Below are 18,050 nucleotides of genomic sequence, written 5' to 3'. Positions count from 1 at the left end.
TAAAATCCTATTTATTTCATGTACTGTTGTAACATATGTATTCCATTTTTAAAATCATATTTACTTACTTTGCTAAGTTTTAAAACCATATTTGTGTCATGATCTGTTTTTAAGCAGCATCTACTTTATTTACTAGTGTTTTAGCTTGTAGTAATTAGTAATTAATAACCTACTCAATTTTAAGACAATTGCTTCATTTAGTCTATCTCAAACAGTATTCATTCAACTTCGCAACCTTAGTTACTACTACTACTTTTAGGTGACTTCATCGCTGCAATATTTACTTTGCAGGGATGACCCGCGCGCACGCGCGCGCGCACACACACACACACACACACACACAGAGGTAGCGGCCAAATTCACGCAGGCGGCCCGCCGTTGCTTAAGCGGCAGGGAAAACACTGGGTAATGATTCAGTGTTGGCGGGCTGGTATGTTATTTAGCTCATTTAACCCTGTGTTGTTCATTCGTAAAACGTACAGCCAGTCTTGTGATGAACCGGTCGGAAGGTTCGCTCACGTTGTCTGGGGTTAATGTTGGCAAATTAAAAACAAGAAGTTCCACCAAACCGACCCTTCCCACCCCCACCTCCTCTGTATCATATCAAGCTAAAGTTAGCTAACTACCGACTAGGCTAACAGGATAATATTAGCTAATTGACAAGCACTTACTGGGCAGAATGGCTCTTCAAATGACGAACAAAGTTTGAAGTTGTCGCTTGGCTGTCCGAGATGTTTATGTCGCATGTCTTGCACTGTGCTGTGCGTCTTTTGCCGTCAAAATGGTATTTCCGAAAGCCGAAGACGATGACTCTCGGTACCCCTCCCGCTGCCATGTTGATGCAGATCTGATATCAGAGAACGGGTTTCTCAAATAAACACATAAGGTACGTAGAGAGGGCATGATTGATTGACAGGGTAGTGATCCAATCATGACAACGCCATTCTCAGCCTGCGCTCCTACCAAGTATATATATATATTTTTTTTTTAATTAATGGATTAATTTATATTCAAACTGAAATCATGAACTGAATAACACTCAAGTCATTCAAGTCATTGTGTCTCAAGTCAAGTCAAGTCCCGAGTCATTAACTGCCAAGTCCGAGTCGAGTCTCAAGTCTTTTATTTTTTTTCAAGTCAAGTCACAAGTCATCAAAACAGCGACTCCAGTCGACTCGAGTCCAAGTCACAGTGACTCGAGTCCCCATCTCTGGTGTTTGGCACCACAAGTCAGCCTGCCATACATGTTTGAGTGTAATTGAAAAGGGTGTTATGTGAACCTACTTGTCTTACACGCCAATTGTTTCTGCTGGCTTGTCAGTGACCGCTTGATAGGCAGAATGGACTTACTATCACTCTAAAACATTCTCAAAGCAATCTATCGCACAAGCTTTCACTCAAAATGTATAAACTTTAGAAAAATAAACACACGCTCACATGCACACACACACCCATACGCAACACCAACACCCATAAAAGAAGCAGATGCCCAAAGGAAAGGACAACGTTCAAGTCAATACAGTTAAACATTTCTGCTGATTGGACATTACTGTGTATGGGGATTAGCACTTTGCCCATGGGATAGAGGACTATGTATGTGTGTGTGTGTGTGTGTGTGTGTGTGTGTGTGTGTGTGTGTGTGTGTGTGTGTGCATCTGTTTGCGTATATAATTCAAAAGAGAAAGATTAATTTAAGAGGACCTTGGAAAGAGAACTAATGTTAGAACTTCACTGCTTGAATCAACAAGAGAATGAACATTTGTGAACAGTTGGAGGGATGAATTTGCCTCGGTGCATATCGAGGATGGTGTAACGTAGGGATGGACCATATATACGATATATCTCATGATTGTGATGTGAGACCATATACCGTCTGAGCAGAGCTGTAAACTAACTTTTTGGCTCACCTGCCAAGGGGACCGGTAGATGAAAGAATCTACCGGCCAAGTAAATTTTTTACCGGCCAAATAATAAATTGCCTCTTTTTGTTGCATATACATCTGTTTCAGTACTTTTCATGGAGATAACAGTATTATATACCAATACATGCTTAGAAGAGAGGCCGAAGTATTATTTAGAAATGAATTTTAATATTATTAATAAAATTTCATAACATTGCAAATTGAAAACTTGAACCGTGCAAAACTTTGACAAAGGAAACACTCATTAATTAACTATCAGGCTCTGTAATAGACTTGTCAGTGTCGACTGTACCACCATAATAACATTTACACTGGATTTGATGGACCCATGGTTTTACACGTTTTGTGACGTGACAACTGTTCTCATACTAAGCCACTTGATTATCAAACTGAAACCTAATTGAAGGAAGTCGTTAAGAAATTATGCGCAACTTAAGTACAACTTCCCTCAGCTCATGAGTTAGAGGTGTTGTCATTGCTGCGCTCGAATCACAGTGACTGCACCCAGAGGTGTAGCAAGCTTTTCAAAAGTGCGGGGGATGGATGTGGTGGTGTTTTTTAAAAACAATTTTGGGTCGGGGGTGATAATAAATGACACTTAAATATTAAATCTGTGTCTATAATAACCACACCCTGACATGTAAATGTGACATCTGTCTTGATTCGCTTAATTATAATATAATATAATATTTATAATAGAAGCCTACTGCAACTGTACTTTTTTTTACCATTAAATGTTATTTTATACATTATCATATTTTATAATGTTCTGTCATGGACTACATCACTTCACTGCTAACAGAAAAGAGAGCTGCTCGCTGCCAGTTGCAGCTTCTTATCTTGATTTGCAGTCTTTGTTAATTTTTTGTCATGATTGTTATTATTAGTACTTAGATTATCAAAAATCATAATTACATGTCAGGATGTGGTTATTATAGACAGATTAAATATTTAACTGTCATGTGTCATCACAGTAACAGCGTTAATCAACGTTTATAATCATCAGAGAACGTTACAGACATTGTTTTTGGTGCTCTCCGTTTCCAGAGAATTCACAGAGAAGCCGGAGAAGTTTGTAACATTTTCATCCCGGATTTTTGTGAGGAGGGAATTAAACGCCTGTCCCAAATAAACGCCTGGTCTGTTAAGTGGTTGAGACAAATACACGCCCAGCTATTATTTGGTATTTAACGGTAGTTCCCGCACCATCAGCACGAGCTGAACAATAAATCTAACATAGCCAGAGAGGCGGGACTTAAGGCAGAACAGCCAATCATCAGCCGGTCAGTCCCAAAGCCGGTGTCATGTTTGAAGCAGCAACAGGAGAGGGAGGGGGAGAAGATACAGCTGCAGCGAGTGGAGATTTGGAGCGGCCGGAGAAAGGGACTCCGGCCGCAGTAAGGCGTTTGTGCAAAACTACAGAAAAACTGCAGAAAAAGTGTGGTTGTTGAACCCTCTCACCGGGAAAAGTGTGGGTATTAAAACACACACTTCCCCCACGGGTGCGACGCCGCTGACTGCGCCAAACTTTTAAGGAGCGGTGACGCGTACGCTACGTTGCTTCTGAGGGGAACTATTTTCTACAGCGGTGACGTCGGGGGAGCTACTTTAGAGCGACACACAACAAATAGCCGGTTTAGTGTAGCACTAACGTTCGCTACCGTCATAATTTATCACTTTACAGCTACAACAATGTTTTGCTATATCATGCATAATTTATTGCAAGAGCACGACCACCAGGACAAACATTTACCCGCCCCGTGGCATGTATCCCTCCAAAATTAAGTCGCCAGGGGAATATTTTAGTGTATTTGGCGAGTGGCGACCGCTAGTTTACAGCCCTGCGTCTGAGATTTCTGATATCACTTTATCACCGTATGGCCTAGGAATTGTCTTTTCCTGGCTTTAAAGGCTGCATTACAGTAAAGTGAGGTAATTTTCTGAGCCTACCAGACTGTTCTCCTTGTTTTAATACTTGCCTTTACCCACTTAGTCATTGATCAACTTTACCGATCATTATTTCTCATGAATTAGGCTAATTTTCTGTGTAAGTACCAATAGTCTTTCATAGCATAGTGGATACAGGTCGCGGCTATGTGAGACTATAGTGGTGCTTGGTCCAGTTTGTCTTTTGCTATACGACGCTGGGAAAAACTCATATAAAACATGACATTTCATCCCAGAGGCATCCGAGGAAAGATCTCTATTAGTCCAGTTTTTTTGTGGTATCAAAGTCCATAAAAGTAATCTGTCATTTTAAAGCATCCATGAAAGGCTCTCAAATCCAGTCAACATGCATTATGCCTCCTTCGGGACACATGCATGTGCAAACAATGAGTGCAAGCAAAAGTAGGTTTGATTGCAAGGAAAACTCCACAGGATACGTAATCCCACTGATCTAATTAAATCATTTCATTTCAAAGTCAGTCCGCGCAAATACTGAGGTGGAGAGATGAGGCAGTTACAGGCAGGGAGGGAAACACTAATCACACACACCAAGACATTAGACCAATTATCTGACAATACGCAAAAAAACAACCACTTAGGAGAGATACAACAAACCCAATACAAAGGAATGATTCTTCACTGGCTGCATTGATGAGTTGTGATGTGAGCCGCCTGCCTGACGTCGCATCCTCCTCCACAGGAAACCCAATAGGAACGCTCGCTGTCACTAATGCCCCCCACCCAGCCAAGAGAAAACACTGATCAATGCTCGGCAATGAGCAGATTGATCACGCATGATATCACTGGCCAAATCAAGACGGATAACTTCCCTCTCATTCCCCAATGTGCTGCTGCTGAGCCAACAGGTGTTTTTTTCACATACTTAATGATTAGATAAAAATACTGTTGAGACTTTAACCCAAAACCCCCCTGACGACGCCAAGAGAGACAAAATATAGCGTGCAATTCAGTCCTGACTTGTAGAGCCGGTATTGTTTGCACAGTATCTCTTCAGCTGCCAAACCTGAAAAAGAGCTCTGTTTTCTATTCACAAGCAGCCATTCGATAGCTCCAAAGAATGGCTTCTGTAAAATAGATTAATAAAAATAACCAAAGCCAAGATAATTTAGCAATCATGATAATTCTGTTTTCTTTCCTCCTATCTCTTTCAATCTTCTCTTCTCTGTGCTGGTGTTCACAGTCCTGCCTTGCGGCCAGTAAGCATATGCACCATGAACACATTTAATTTTCCCTGTTAGTCCACAGCGCGGCCAGAGGTGAGCTTTAATAAGGATCAATGGCACTTTATCTGGGACAGGACCCACTCCCGTGCATGCAAATCACAACGCCAGCAATGGATTCAATTAAAAAGAGAACCTCCAACCACCGGCACTGGAAATTCAATTAAAGGATTTATGCAAAGGTTCACTGGCTTTTTTTGTGTTGCTGTTTCTGTTTATGTAATGAGCTTTTCATATCAAGAATCAATACGTAATCTGGAGTGGGGCCATGGGGGAGGGTGGTGGGTTTGCTTTCTCATATGCATTTTGGATATAATTCAAGAACGGGCGTTTCCAGAGAGCAGTTAGCAGGATATCTGACCACATCACTCCACAGACTGGGCACAGGCAGGGGTCTCCTCATCCTGTGGCGTTCCCTCGGACCGCATGACATGCCTCATGCTATAGCCACATATAAAGTTTACGTTATGTATTGATTTGGGACCGACTTTGAAGTACAGCGACCCTCAGTAAAACCACTTACAGGACTCCCCCCTCCTGATTGGCCCAAGCGAAGAGGACTAAAAGGCCGGGGCCCCGGCAGCAGCCCCTGTGTGCACCCTGAGGTGTGTGTTTTAGCCTAATGAAATGGGATCTCAATAGACCATAATCCTTGTAACAAGATTGAGCGGGGACACCCATGTCAATATTAGCAAATGGGATTGCTGGTTTGTGCACCCCCCCCCCCCACACACACACATGGTGTCCGTATGCTCTCATACCTGTGTGCCCAACTGTGTAGAAGTGCTCTCTCGTTGCCTCTCCACCTAAGTGGAACACAACAATAAGAGTGTTCTGGCTGGACCTCGAGGCTGTGGGTGGGGACCCATATCATTTTCCCACACCTACACGATTAGAGGATATAAGCCCCCCCCCCCCCCCCCCAAAGTTCCTCAGAAGTTTTTGATTAATCTGCCACAGATGCACCAATAGGGGTTGTTCCAAGATAGAGGTGTAAAAAAAGGGGATGCTGTGTCGACAGAAAAGAGGCGCATAAAATAAAAGCTGTACAATAAATATCTGGCCAGTTAATGAAGAGGGGCACAGACATTAGCTACCCAGCTACTTGGCATCCCCCACAACAACTGCCACAGTGGCAGTCTTATACATTACGGGTCAGAGCTCAGTTCGGAGGCACTAAGTGTTCGGTAACATTACTTAAAAGGTTTCTGCCGCTCCTATATACTTTTAGGGTGTGGCATAAATGCGCATGCGAAAAAGAGAGAATGTGGACTGCTGAATCACATGCAGTCACCACAAAAATAGAAACACCAGAAACACCAAGATGCAATGCAACATACCAGCCCAAATATTTAAAAAGTGTAGTTTTGTTGGTTAGACTACAGTATTGACATTAAAGTGCTGCATCATATTGAAAGGTGTCTGTAACATTCCGTCCACCTCGTTTGCAAATATACAAGAAGCGTTTTTCAATACAACAAAATACTTTCTCTTTCTGGTCATTAAGTGTAGTTTGTGTCCACGGACATATTTGCACCGTTTCCAACCATGTTTTACAAAAAATATAATTCAAGCATCAGTTACATACAGCTCACACTTTATGGATCTCTTCAAAGGAAATCAATCAAAATAACTTTATCCAGGCAACACACCGCGAGGAGACAATGTTGAGGGCTCTATCCTACATCCCATCAGCACTCTCGGTGAAAGAGAGGGACGAGATGTGGAGCAAAAGAAGACTAAAATTACCGTCTGTATGAAAAGTGAAACGAGACAGTCTATTCACATCCTGGCCCGGCTATAAATAGGGTAACACACACAGCTAATGTGGTGGATTAGTAGCAGGAAGCAGACAGGCAGTCATCACAGTCCTTGTCCTCCTCTGCCCACCAAGTCCTGGATCCCAGCAGACGTCACCCTATCTACCAAATCACTATCAGCCCGGGGGCCGCGTCCATTCACAAAAAAGCAGCTCCATACAACTCTCAGCCCAGCCGTGTCATTCACAAAGAAGGGAAAGGGTCCTGTTTCAGTAGTTGATATTCTGTCAGGATGTTGCTTCCCCTTGCCTCTTCATTGCACCATATTAAGTAAGTGTGTAACACTATCCACACCAAAGGGCCCTTTCTTCATATTTATATAGAGGCTGATGGGAAGAGATCAGGGCTAAAGTGCCTATTTTCCTTCAGATGCAATCACAGAGGGCTCAACCAAAGCTCTGTCTCTGTCTCTTACGATAAGGTCTGATTGATGGATACCCCTCTACAGTTCCTGGTTTGGCTCCAACCTCATTTGTTGCAGATAAATAAATACATGACAACACTCAAGTCAAATCACACAAGTGACATAAACACTGCTGAGGAGGCTTGATGTGTCTAAATAGAGATGACAATTTGCTTCAATTCCTGTTGAAATAAAAACTGTAATTATTTATTCATGTGTTTATATTTCCACAGTTTATAGTTGTCTTTTTCCTCATCTGTTTATGGGATGCAGATTGCAGTAAACAGTGACGCATCTGCATAAAAACAGTAATTGCTGTTTTGTTTCACTGAAACAGTGAATACAGCAGCCCGCTGCTTCATCCCGCAAACAGCAGACTGCCAGTAGACACTCCCTCACCTTTCCCTCTCTCCTAATCACCAATTAGGACTCCATTAGTCTGGCCTGGCAGCTCATTTGCTCTGGAGGCGGCTGAGGGGGCCTGGTGCGTGGGACCTCTGCCCACTGCGTTCCGCCCCAGCGACCACGGCGCGGCACGGCTGTCATGGTAACACCGCCACCGTGTCTCCCTATTCCACAAGTGAAAGTCCCTCTCCTCCTCCCTTACCATGTCCTGCCTAACAATGCTTTGCCGAGGATAGAGGGGAGCGGGAGATGCGAGAGAAAGGCGAAGCAGGGAGCGACTAAAGGACAGTCAACGCAAATCTGCGGAGCCACTTGTTAGGCACTTCATTAAATGTCCGTCCCTATGGTGAACAGGTGAAGTGGGAGCCTTATTAACAGGGTAGGAAGACATCCTTCAAGAGCTTGGAGATGGCTTACAGCCCCGGTGCCAGCTGCCTGAGAAGGGGGAAAACGCAGGACAGCCAGAGGTAGAGGGATGGTGGGGAGCTGGGGGAAGGAGTTTGATGAGAAAGGGAGCAGGTACTGAGTCACATTCAAAGCACTAAACAGCCCCTCAGCAACATTGTGAAATTACCCCACAGGCACGCAAGATGAGGCCCAAAGCTCTCAGGAACTTGTTAAAGCCTCTGGCTCCCTTCCCCCCCCACTCCCCACTGCTCTCGACGCTAATGTCACACCAGTGGGCCTTGGTCAAAAGTTCAGCACGTGCATACGTAAAAAGGTGGGCGAGCGCCAAAGGCAGCAGACGAGGAATGAAATAGGAATAGACCGAGATGCCATTGAGCAAAATGTGGAGGTGTTCGTCCGTGCTTGTGTCTACATGGCTGAGTGAGTAGGTATGTATGAGACTGACAAGCCTGATGCAGGTAGGAAACATTTAAGTAGGACTGCATGAAAGAAATATATATGTAGGTATATATACAATTTAATAAAATAATATATGTGTATATGTATATATCATAGTTTAAATAGACTTTATTTTATATCACCTTTTTTTAGTTTTAGCAAACACTCAAGTCAAACAACCAAAGTCAGCATTCACCCATACGTATGCTGGTGGCAGAGGTTACAATGCAAGGAGCCACCTGCTCATCAGGAATACTAACCATTCACACTGTACACGCACTCTGACATAACTCCTGAGCCACGGTGGCCCCTTGTTTTGCATCACTGATCATTTTTGCATCACGATTTCCAATTTCAAAAAAACAAAATCTGTTTTTATCACACCTTTGCCACAAAAATTGCAGCTTCTGTGAGTTGCACTTTGCCATATTACAATTTTGATGATGTTTTGATTAATTGTCAGCCATACATGCCACTTACATGTTAACCAGTTCAACCAAGGCCACTCAGAAACAAATTGAATCAGTGGTTACTTCTAATAATCAGCGCTTTCTTTTACACTTATTTCCGCTCTCCATCTGTAGAGCTTGTTGGAAGATCTTGAGCCTCGACCAAATTGCTGTGCACCGTGCAACATAAACAGTATGAAACAGTATTATGCTACTTCCATCCGGTGTGTTATGTCTTATATAAGTACTATGCTTGGCTTGCGCGACTACCGTGGCTTTCTTGAATGCATTAAGGATATACAATCACTGTAAGCAATTTTGTCAAGTGAGTGCTGAACAAATCAAATATAGCTAATGTATATTTTGGCTTTCTGTAGTTTTGTTTTGTTAGCCCATTTCCAATATGCTGGCATCTGCAGTCTCTGTAATCTCCATGGATCCCAGGAGCATGTACAAGCAATTAAAACAATAGCATCTTTACGCCCCTGCAACCAATAAACAAGCTAATGTCACTGCTCTATAAAGACACTTGGCGTCTGGGGCAATACCCCAGCTGGATTAGAACACAGCTCTGTGCTTTTAATACCCAACCATAAAGAAGGTTTAAAGAAATGCATGCACTTTATTAAAGAGACTCCAAGGAAATAATATCAAATACATAACCAAGACAACATACTGGAGTTAGGGTGTAAATTCAGAGAGAATCCCATTTAAAATTGAAGTTTATTTACCAACACTCATTCTGCATTGTTTGTGTCTTGGGACAGTTTTTCTTGAAATTCTTTCTGAAGGAATCTTAAACGCGGTTATTTCTACCTCTCAGTGAACCGAGGCAAACTTTAAAATAAGTGAAGGTTCCTGAGTTTACTCCGGTCTACTGCTCACTAGACATTCAGCCGTTTCAGTATAAAAAGAGGGTGATATACTCTAACAGCCGGTGTTCAATGTATGTGCACAACATCCACAAGCTGAGATTTGCCATTAGTTTTTTAGCCTGAGGCCTGGAATAAAACCAGATATGGTTGTTGAACTTTTGTGGTGCTGACTGGGCATTGGCAAGGGAATCTCCAGCTCTAACCTCTGGAGGGGGAACAAGAGAGCAATGGGATCCCACACAGCCACAGGTGCCATCTGGGTCCGAACCTGAGAACTTCCCTCTGCTCGACCGCACCACAAGCCCAAGGGCAAGGAAGTCCTTTCCATGAGTCAGTGCATTTTTCCTGCTAAATCCTGACAATAAGAAAGAGAAAGGCATTGGGGGACATGTGCACGGGGTGTATATTATGGAAGGAGAAAGAGAAACGGAGAGTGTACTGGCGTTGGTGAGAGGAAAGAGACATGAAGTGTGTGGGACCACATCTCAGGTTCCTAATATGCTGCTTTTATTGGCCCTGCCCCAAAGGTTTAACAGTGCTGTCCCGGGTGCGGTCCAGTACCTTCAGTTTCCTCTTACTCTGGAAGACCGTGGAATTGCCCAAACCCCCGTTCTCTCTTTTCTTTTTTTTTTCTTTTTTGCCTTTTCAGATTACATTTTATTCTGTGTTTTACGAAAGGTCTGATGGGACTTCCCTTTACCCCAGGTAAATAAGCCATGCAGCTGGGCAAACAGAACCCCAACCTAGCACCGGGGTCAGTATAAAATTGGGTAAGAGGAGAATGAAAGAGAGACTTAGAGAGGGAAAGTTAGAAAAATGAAAATAGTACAGTAAATGTGAAATGTACACACACAAACGCTCACACGCACAGTGTTCCAGGTTCTGCTCTGGGCAAGGAGACAAGCTCCACAGCCTCCAAGGCCAGGTTATGCAATCTTCTGCTAAAGTGATGGGAAGCGCTGGCCAAACTGAGCTCCACAAAGAAGCCTCAGGGAATGTGACGGCGAAATTCTGTCAAGACAGACAGAGAAGCAAATCTTGAAGAGTGAACTAAACTAGAAGATTCTGTCTGAACTGTAATCCATTGCAAAACTAAACCAGGATTTATTTTTCACATGCTGATGTATCATTGCATCAAGTTCCAACAAGTTTGCCTCTTTCTTTTGCAACTTTTTCTTCTATTGTTCAGGTACAGGTTTACAGTATATTCGAACGGGGTCTATTTTGGCTAGTGTCTTCCATTTAATTTAACTGTTAGCTTTTCAACATAACACAATGAGCCCCTAATTAAATATCATGCAGTTTTACAGCCCACATATGATGCCAAGACATGCCTTTCTGCTTTTTCGGGTGGGATGGAGAATATAAAGAGTCAAAATGAACCGTCTTAACCACAATTTTATTTTTTTTTTTCTCCAAGCCATTTCAAGGTGACTGAGATCGAGCATTACATCTACTAAACTTGTGACAACACACTCCAGAGTTTGGTACGATTACAAGAACGGACGAAGAACACTGCGTTGAGATTCTTCTGACCTAGCGGAGGCCTTAACGTTGACATCAGTCACACAGTTTTCAAAGTACCGTAAATGTATTTTGGTTTAAAGGAAGGAGCGATGCCAAATAGTTTCAGTTGCTGTTGGGCTCATCTTTGGAACTTGCTGAAGCCATGAAAAGGCATGAGAACTATTAACAGCAGCAGCCACAGGAACTTCTGCCTCGGTCAAGGAGAGGTTAGACAAGAACACAAGAGGAGACCTGATGTTCTCAGGCTTTTGTCTGAGGAGGCAAGAGAGATTTCCTGTGACAAAAAATGCTGCCGCCTTGTCTATTGTGAGAAAACACCAACGAAGGGTAGATAAAATGGAAATCATGTTTCTGTCTTTCACAAACTGGAATTCAGCACTTTGGAGGGAGGCTACAGCTCTCGCGTCGCATCATGAAGGACACGGGGCACACTGCAGAACACTGCAGGTGTTGTCGGGCTTTTGCCCGCAATGTAAGGAATTATGTTCTGTTGTGGAATGGCTGCAGCAATCACATAGAGCTGTGGTATACAGGCAGATCTTCAGCGTTAAAAAAGCATCAACGAATTCTTCAACATCAGTCAGTCAGATAATAAGAGAATTCTCCATTTTCTGTTTACTGACTGACTGAGCTTAAACAAATGTTTACATCATGTCAGAAATGGATTAAACACTAGTTTTGCTGTTCTGGTTTGGAAGAGCACCATGCACGCTGAAGAAAATGTCTGATCATTTCAAGTGGGGTCATCGGGAGACAAACCTGCTGGACCACTACAGTGGGTGGCCTTATAAATAGCAAGTAAGTTATTAGCAATAAAAACAACAATACAAATAATCTGCTACTGCTATTCTGGGTTTTAAGGTAAGTCAAATCTTGCCTGTCACCTCAAGCAAGGACACACCGAGCAGTGACTGCGATTGGCAGAACACATGCTTTTGGGTGCAGGTGCAGCGGTGGTCAAGTAGAGACATCCTACCATCAGCAGGGTAAGTTCTGTTTAAAATACAAAAGAATATCTGCAAGGCTGCTTTGTCAGAGCAGAGAATGATTCAAAGTAACAGAAAGAGCAGGTGGGGAGTTGCTGGATCATGAAAGGTAGCACAGGGAATAGCTTAGCGCAGTTTTTCGCTCTAGGACCTCAGCACTGGGCAAGAGTTGTTCCTCACATAGTCTGTGCTGCCAAGAAAAATATTTCTATCCTGAATGACGGATGTGCGCCGCTATACTGTACCTTTGAGTTCACTTTTGTTTTCCATCTGCAGTCTACATGACCTCTTTTTAAACATTATCTTAACACACTGCTGTGGTAGTACAAGAAAAGGTGAGCAAAACCTTTATAGTACACTTTGTTAATAAGAGCCGATAACCACAGTCGCGTCACTATGGTTCTTAATGGTAGATATTATTTGTTGCGGTCTAACTGTCGGATTTCCATCGTCTGAATGTCACTTTCTTATTTCTGATCTTTCAAACAGAGCTGACAACAATCAACGCTTTAGATGGTGTCAAGGCATGTATAGAGTGTTTCCAATGTTTAACTTCAACCCAACACATCACAGGACACCATGATCCAGAGGAACATGACGATTATACTAGAATTTTAAAAATACAATGTGCGCTTCCTAAGGAATGTGCATACTATTTTGGGGGGAGTTTTAAGCATTTTAAGGTTTGTTTCATCCTGCACTACAGTACCACTCATGACTACAGCTCAGTAAAGGCTCTTCATTGTCATAACATCATTTCAGTTTCAATGTCAGTGTTTATTTTATGAAAATTGACCAAAAATACATATAACTGATAGTACTATGACAAACACAACTAGATGACAGACTTGTGTAATTCCCAAACATAAAACAGAGAACTCACAGTGTACAGTATATGCAACAGATGGATCTGTTTAGTAGCTCTAGGCCTCTTCATCTGTTCACAGTACCGCTTCAGTGTGCGAGCACGAAGAAGTATATAACAGAGATGAACACGAGCCTCGAGGGCACACGAGCGAAGAGGGAACCGGTGCCAGACAGAGCGAGACTTAGCGTTGGCAGAGCGTCGGGATGTTTTCACAGCACATTATGTTTGAGTACACATCAAACACTCCACGCGCCGCTCTTTGATTGTCTTTGGTGAAGCTGCTTTCTGACAGGTGTTAGACGAGGTCCCTGGGTAGAGAAGGCGAGCATGCTGTAAATACACACTCGTAATGACGCATCTTGCACTTGGCAAATAGAGAGATGACAGGGAGCTCCCAGATGATTGTTTATGTCGAGGTAAAGTTTGTGAAGGCAACACAATTGATATGCCAGTTATACTTTAATCAGATAATTGTCGAAATAGAACAGTGGCGACAAGCGCACTCGTTAACTGTTGAACTCCCCTGAGCTGCAGCTTGCGAAATGTTTGAATGAAACTAACAACAAACCCCAGCTACTTCTCAGTAGCATTCAAAAAAAGGTCAGCTGTAATGTTCCCCTCATTTGGCTAGCCTCGCTGCATCACCACACCAACAATAAGAGCCAAAAGCTGTTTAATATCAATTTGATGAGAGTTTACACTAAACAGACGCCGTACAGAAAGAACAGACCAGACCACATACGGAATACTGAGTATTTCCTCGGTGCCTGTTATTTCTGTTTGTTCAGTTTAATGCATCTCGTCTCTCTGCGCCTGTTTCCATTCCCTCATCATCTCAAACCACAGTGAGGTAGATATTAGACAATCTTCTAATTAACAGTAAAACCGCAGCCTAGTGGTCACATGTGTAATTTCTCCGTCGGACACATTCTCCACCCCCAGTGATCTGTGTGTGGAAGCTATGGGCTTTAATCGCATTGCCCCTTACGCTAGAATAACTGTGAGTACTTTCTTGGCAAAGGCGTCCACAGCTGAGGGGTTACTGCATGGTCGATCCTCCGGCGAGGTCCTTTCCATTCTGATTCAATCAATCTTTATTCCATCCTCTGCCAAAATCAATTGCACTCTGCCTGGGATGCCTGGTTAAAATGTGGGGAGGCACAGAGTAAGGCAGGGTACTCCATGCTATTGCTATATCTCAACACCCTGTGAGGGTTCCCTGACTCAATAGACAGCGCAATGTATAGGACCAGTCCTACGCCTATGATCAGACAATCACGCTTTATATTTTTTTGTATCATCATGCTTAAGTGCTGTGATCATTTTAGTTTCTTCCATTTGTTTTTTTACCAGCCAACGGAGTTGCGGTTGGTAATGTGTGTGGGTCATAATGAGAAAATGTAGTTTTGGAGAAACCTTTAATACTCACTCTTTACAGCTGTGTAGTTGAGATCAAAATAAAAGCCGAATTTGAATATGGATGTAATCCAAGCAAGGGTGCTGGAACTAGGGAGTTAGGAAGGGGCCCATTGGCACCCAGCTCTAAACCCCAGACCCATATATGTTACCAGATGCTAAATCATTGTCTGTTTATTCACTATTTTCACCTTTGCAACCTTTGTAAACAAAATGCTCAGGAGTTAGATGCACAGAAAGTCACCAAGACCAGACTGCAACAGTGACAATTCCCCCACTGAGTCTGTTATTGAGGCACAGCTTACATAAATGTCAATTCAATTTTGAAAAAATGATGTCAGTTAAAGTCATTTTGTTTGGTGGAATGCTCCATATTGTTAATTCTCCCTTATTTTGATTCTCCTATGACTGCTTTTGGATTGCCACACTGTGAGAAACCAAACACTTGCACTTGAAATTAAAGCCTTGATGTCTCAAACTAAATGCTTTGATGCACAGTCTCTGTACTTTCAATAGTTGTGCGGCTCGTTCCAGCCAGGCCCTCCCCCCCGACTGCGTGGTTTCCTTGTTGTAACCTTGTAGTTTCCACCCCTGCCGGGTGTGGACACACTGGCCTCTTCATCCCAGTCCACGGCCGCCATCACACACCTGGCAGCTGAAAAAATACGAAGCCTTCTTAATGAGTTCTTTAAGAGAGTTGGAAGTGGCTGACGTTCATGGTCCAATGCCCAGGGTTATGAGATAACCGTGCAGCAGCACGGCCTCGACAGACTGAAGCTCTAAGCCTCGACCAGCGCCGGAACAACAGAGGAAGGCCTGCAGTGACAACTGAAAACCTTGTTTGTACGTTAGTTAATCTTATGGATTTACACTTTGTCAGTTCTCCAGTCCAAATGTACTTGTTAACTTGAAGCCGTAGTCCTTCATCAAAAATTTGATGAAGACAATCACTGACAATATACAAAAAAATACATTATCAGATAAATAAACTGGAGCTTACCTATACATACATATTTTTTTAATCTAATTCTAATTCTAATGTAATCTTAAGTGCACATTCAGCAGTTCTTTTGTACTTCTTGATTATTTTTAGCACATATTTTCATTTCCAGCTGTAAACGGTGCAGTCTTTAAGCAGCGAACAACAACTTTTGGATGTGTGGGGACATAAAATCCTGTTCAAAATCAATTCAAACCAAATTCTCCTTTTAAAACTACCGGTATGATGAATATGAGCCTTAAATATTATTCATAACTCCTTTCTCATCCGTTTAATGTTCTTGCTTTTCTTGCATATCTACAATATGACTCCCTCCGACAGTTGATGATGAAGTGATGGAAAGACGGAGAAGTCTCTTTGAGGCAAGGTAATGACTGCCCCTGATTTAGCTGCTTTGCAGCAACCATCCCACATGGGAAAGGAGGGCAGATAGAAGAGGCTATTGGCCCCCATCCAACACAAACACAGCCTTGAATCCTTAGCACAGAGCTCTCTGCCAAAACACTGGTTCTCTGTGAAGGCAGAAAAAAGGGGGATAGGAAGGGAGGAGGAGAGGAGACTTGATTAGGAAACCTTAATGGGACTACCCTGTCACATTGCATGGGTGTCTGGGCCATGGTCCAAAGCATTACTGACACTGCACTAAAGTAACAAGGAGAAGGTGAGGATCATACAGCTGCTGCACTAAGAGACTTCCCAAAACTCAATTCCTCACGTACACTATGTGTGAATAATGCTATTAGACTCAGGTAATTAGTCTTTAAAATAAACTGCAGGTGTGACACCACTTTACTGCACAATGTAGCCGTTACCAGTGAGATGGGCTATGTAACCAGAGAGGCGCTGTGCCTCTGCTTGAAGGCCGGTGCCACAGATTGGATTTTGTTAAAAAAAAAAAAAGGAAAAAACATCTTCTTTAAACAATATTTTCATTCATTACACTGAAGAAAGTGACTGAATGTGGACTGAGAAAAAACAAAAAGGAATGGCACAATGTCTGAACTGGAGTTTCAACCACTTGAAATATAACCATGGTGCCACACGCTCAAACAATCACACAACTATTTAAAATGTTGGCATGTAGATGGCTAATTTGGCGGCTTTGATTTTCCCTTTCCTGAGTCTAAATGCAGAGTGCCGAGGTCCAGTGAACAGATGAAATGCATGAGGTGCCTGGGCGGCCCCAGTGCAGGTTCACTGACAGCTGGGAATGATGAAGGCTGAGGTGTGGCCTCACAGCACTGACACACCATGTATCAAAATTCAAATAGTCAAGAAAGACACTGTGCTTTTTTTTTCTGTACCAGACAGGTTGGGCAAAATACATAACACATTTTACTCTGGAAACCAGAAATTCTTAAGAAGAGCTAAAGTTGTAGTAGGATCTTGACTTCTCCTTTGCATCACAACTGTATTGAGTAAAGGTTTGTTTTTGGCTGGAAAAGACGGTTCACTATTAAAGCAAACTGTGAGATACAAGATAAACAAAGTTAAATGAAAGGGGGTGAAAAGAGCGTAACTCAGACCATGGTAATTGCTCATTTGTAACCCAAAGCCTGGCTCCCCTGGTGGGTGCAGTGGAGAGAGTGATGGGGTGTGCTAGCTGGGCCCCAGTGTGATTGGGTGCTCTGAGCCAGCACACCCTCACTCGGTTTCCATGTATGGCTTGCTTGATTTGAAGAGTGACCTTGAGTGAGACAGCGCTCCTCTTTCGTTCTTGCTCTCCTCACTAAACCATCTTTTCCCCGCTCTCTGTCTAGGGAATGAAAGCTTTGCCAAGCCACCGTCAACACAAGCGCTTCAGAGGAATTACAAGCTGCCTGAACCGGGGCTGTTTCGATGAATGAGGCTAGTGTCCTCACTCCTACTGTGTCTTTATCCCTTCAATCCTCTGTCATCCTGCTCCAGCACTGTGTTCAGCATCAAGGAGCAGGTAAGCAGAGAGAACAGCACAACACTGCCTCTCTTGGATACTCAGTTCCTTTTGGTACAATGAATACATGTAACAAATTCTGACAAGAATTATTTTTTCGGACCTGAACGGCGTACAGTGAAGAGCCAGACACTAGACTATGTAAGGGAGTGGTCGCATCTAGCCAGAAATTCTCGTTCTACCCTTCTCCACACCGCTGGCAAAACATGGTCACCAAGACCGAATGTGAGGTGAGGAGGACAGGGTTACAGCTCCACCCAAGCCCCCTGGAAAAGATATATCCAGCCTTCAGAGAGGCATTTCATCTGGATTTTCTTAAAGGATTAATCTCTGCTCTCTATGATTGGGTACCGTTGACTTTTGAACCAATAAGGTATGGATACCAACAGTAGAAGTGCCCAACAGTTCCTTC

Source organism: Sparus aurata, chromosome 4 (assembly GCF_900880675.1).
Source record: "Sparus aurata chromosome 4, fSpaAur1.1, whole genome shotgun sequence".
In the NCBI taxonomy this organism is placed as follows: domain Eukaryota; kingdom Metazoa; phylum Chordata; class Actinopteri; order Spariformes; family Sparidae; genus Sparus; species Sparus aurata.
This window is presented reverse-complemented; position numbering follows the sequence as displayed.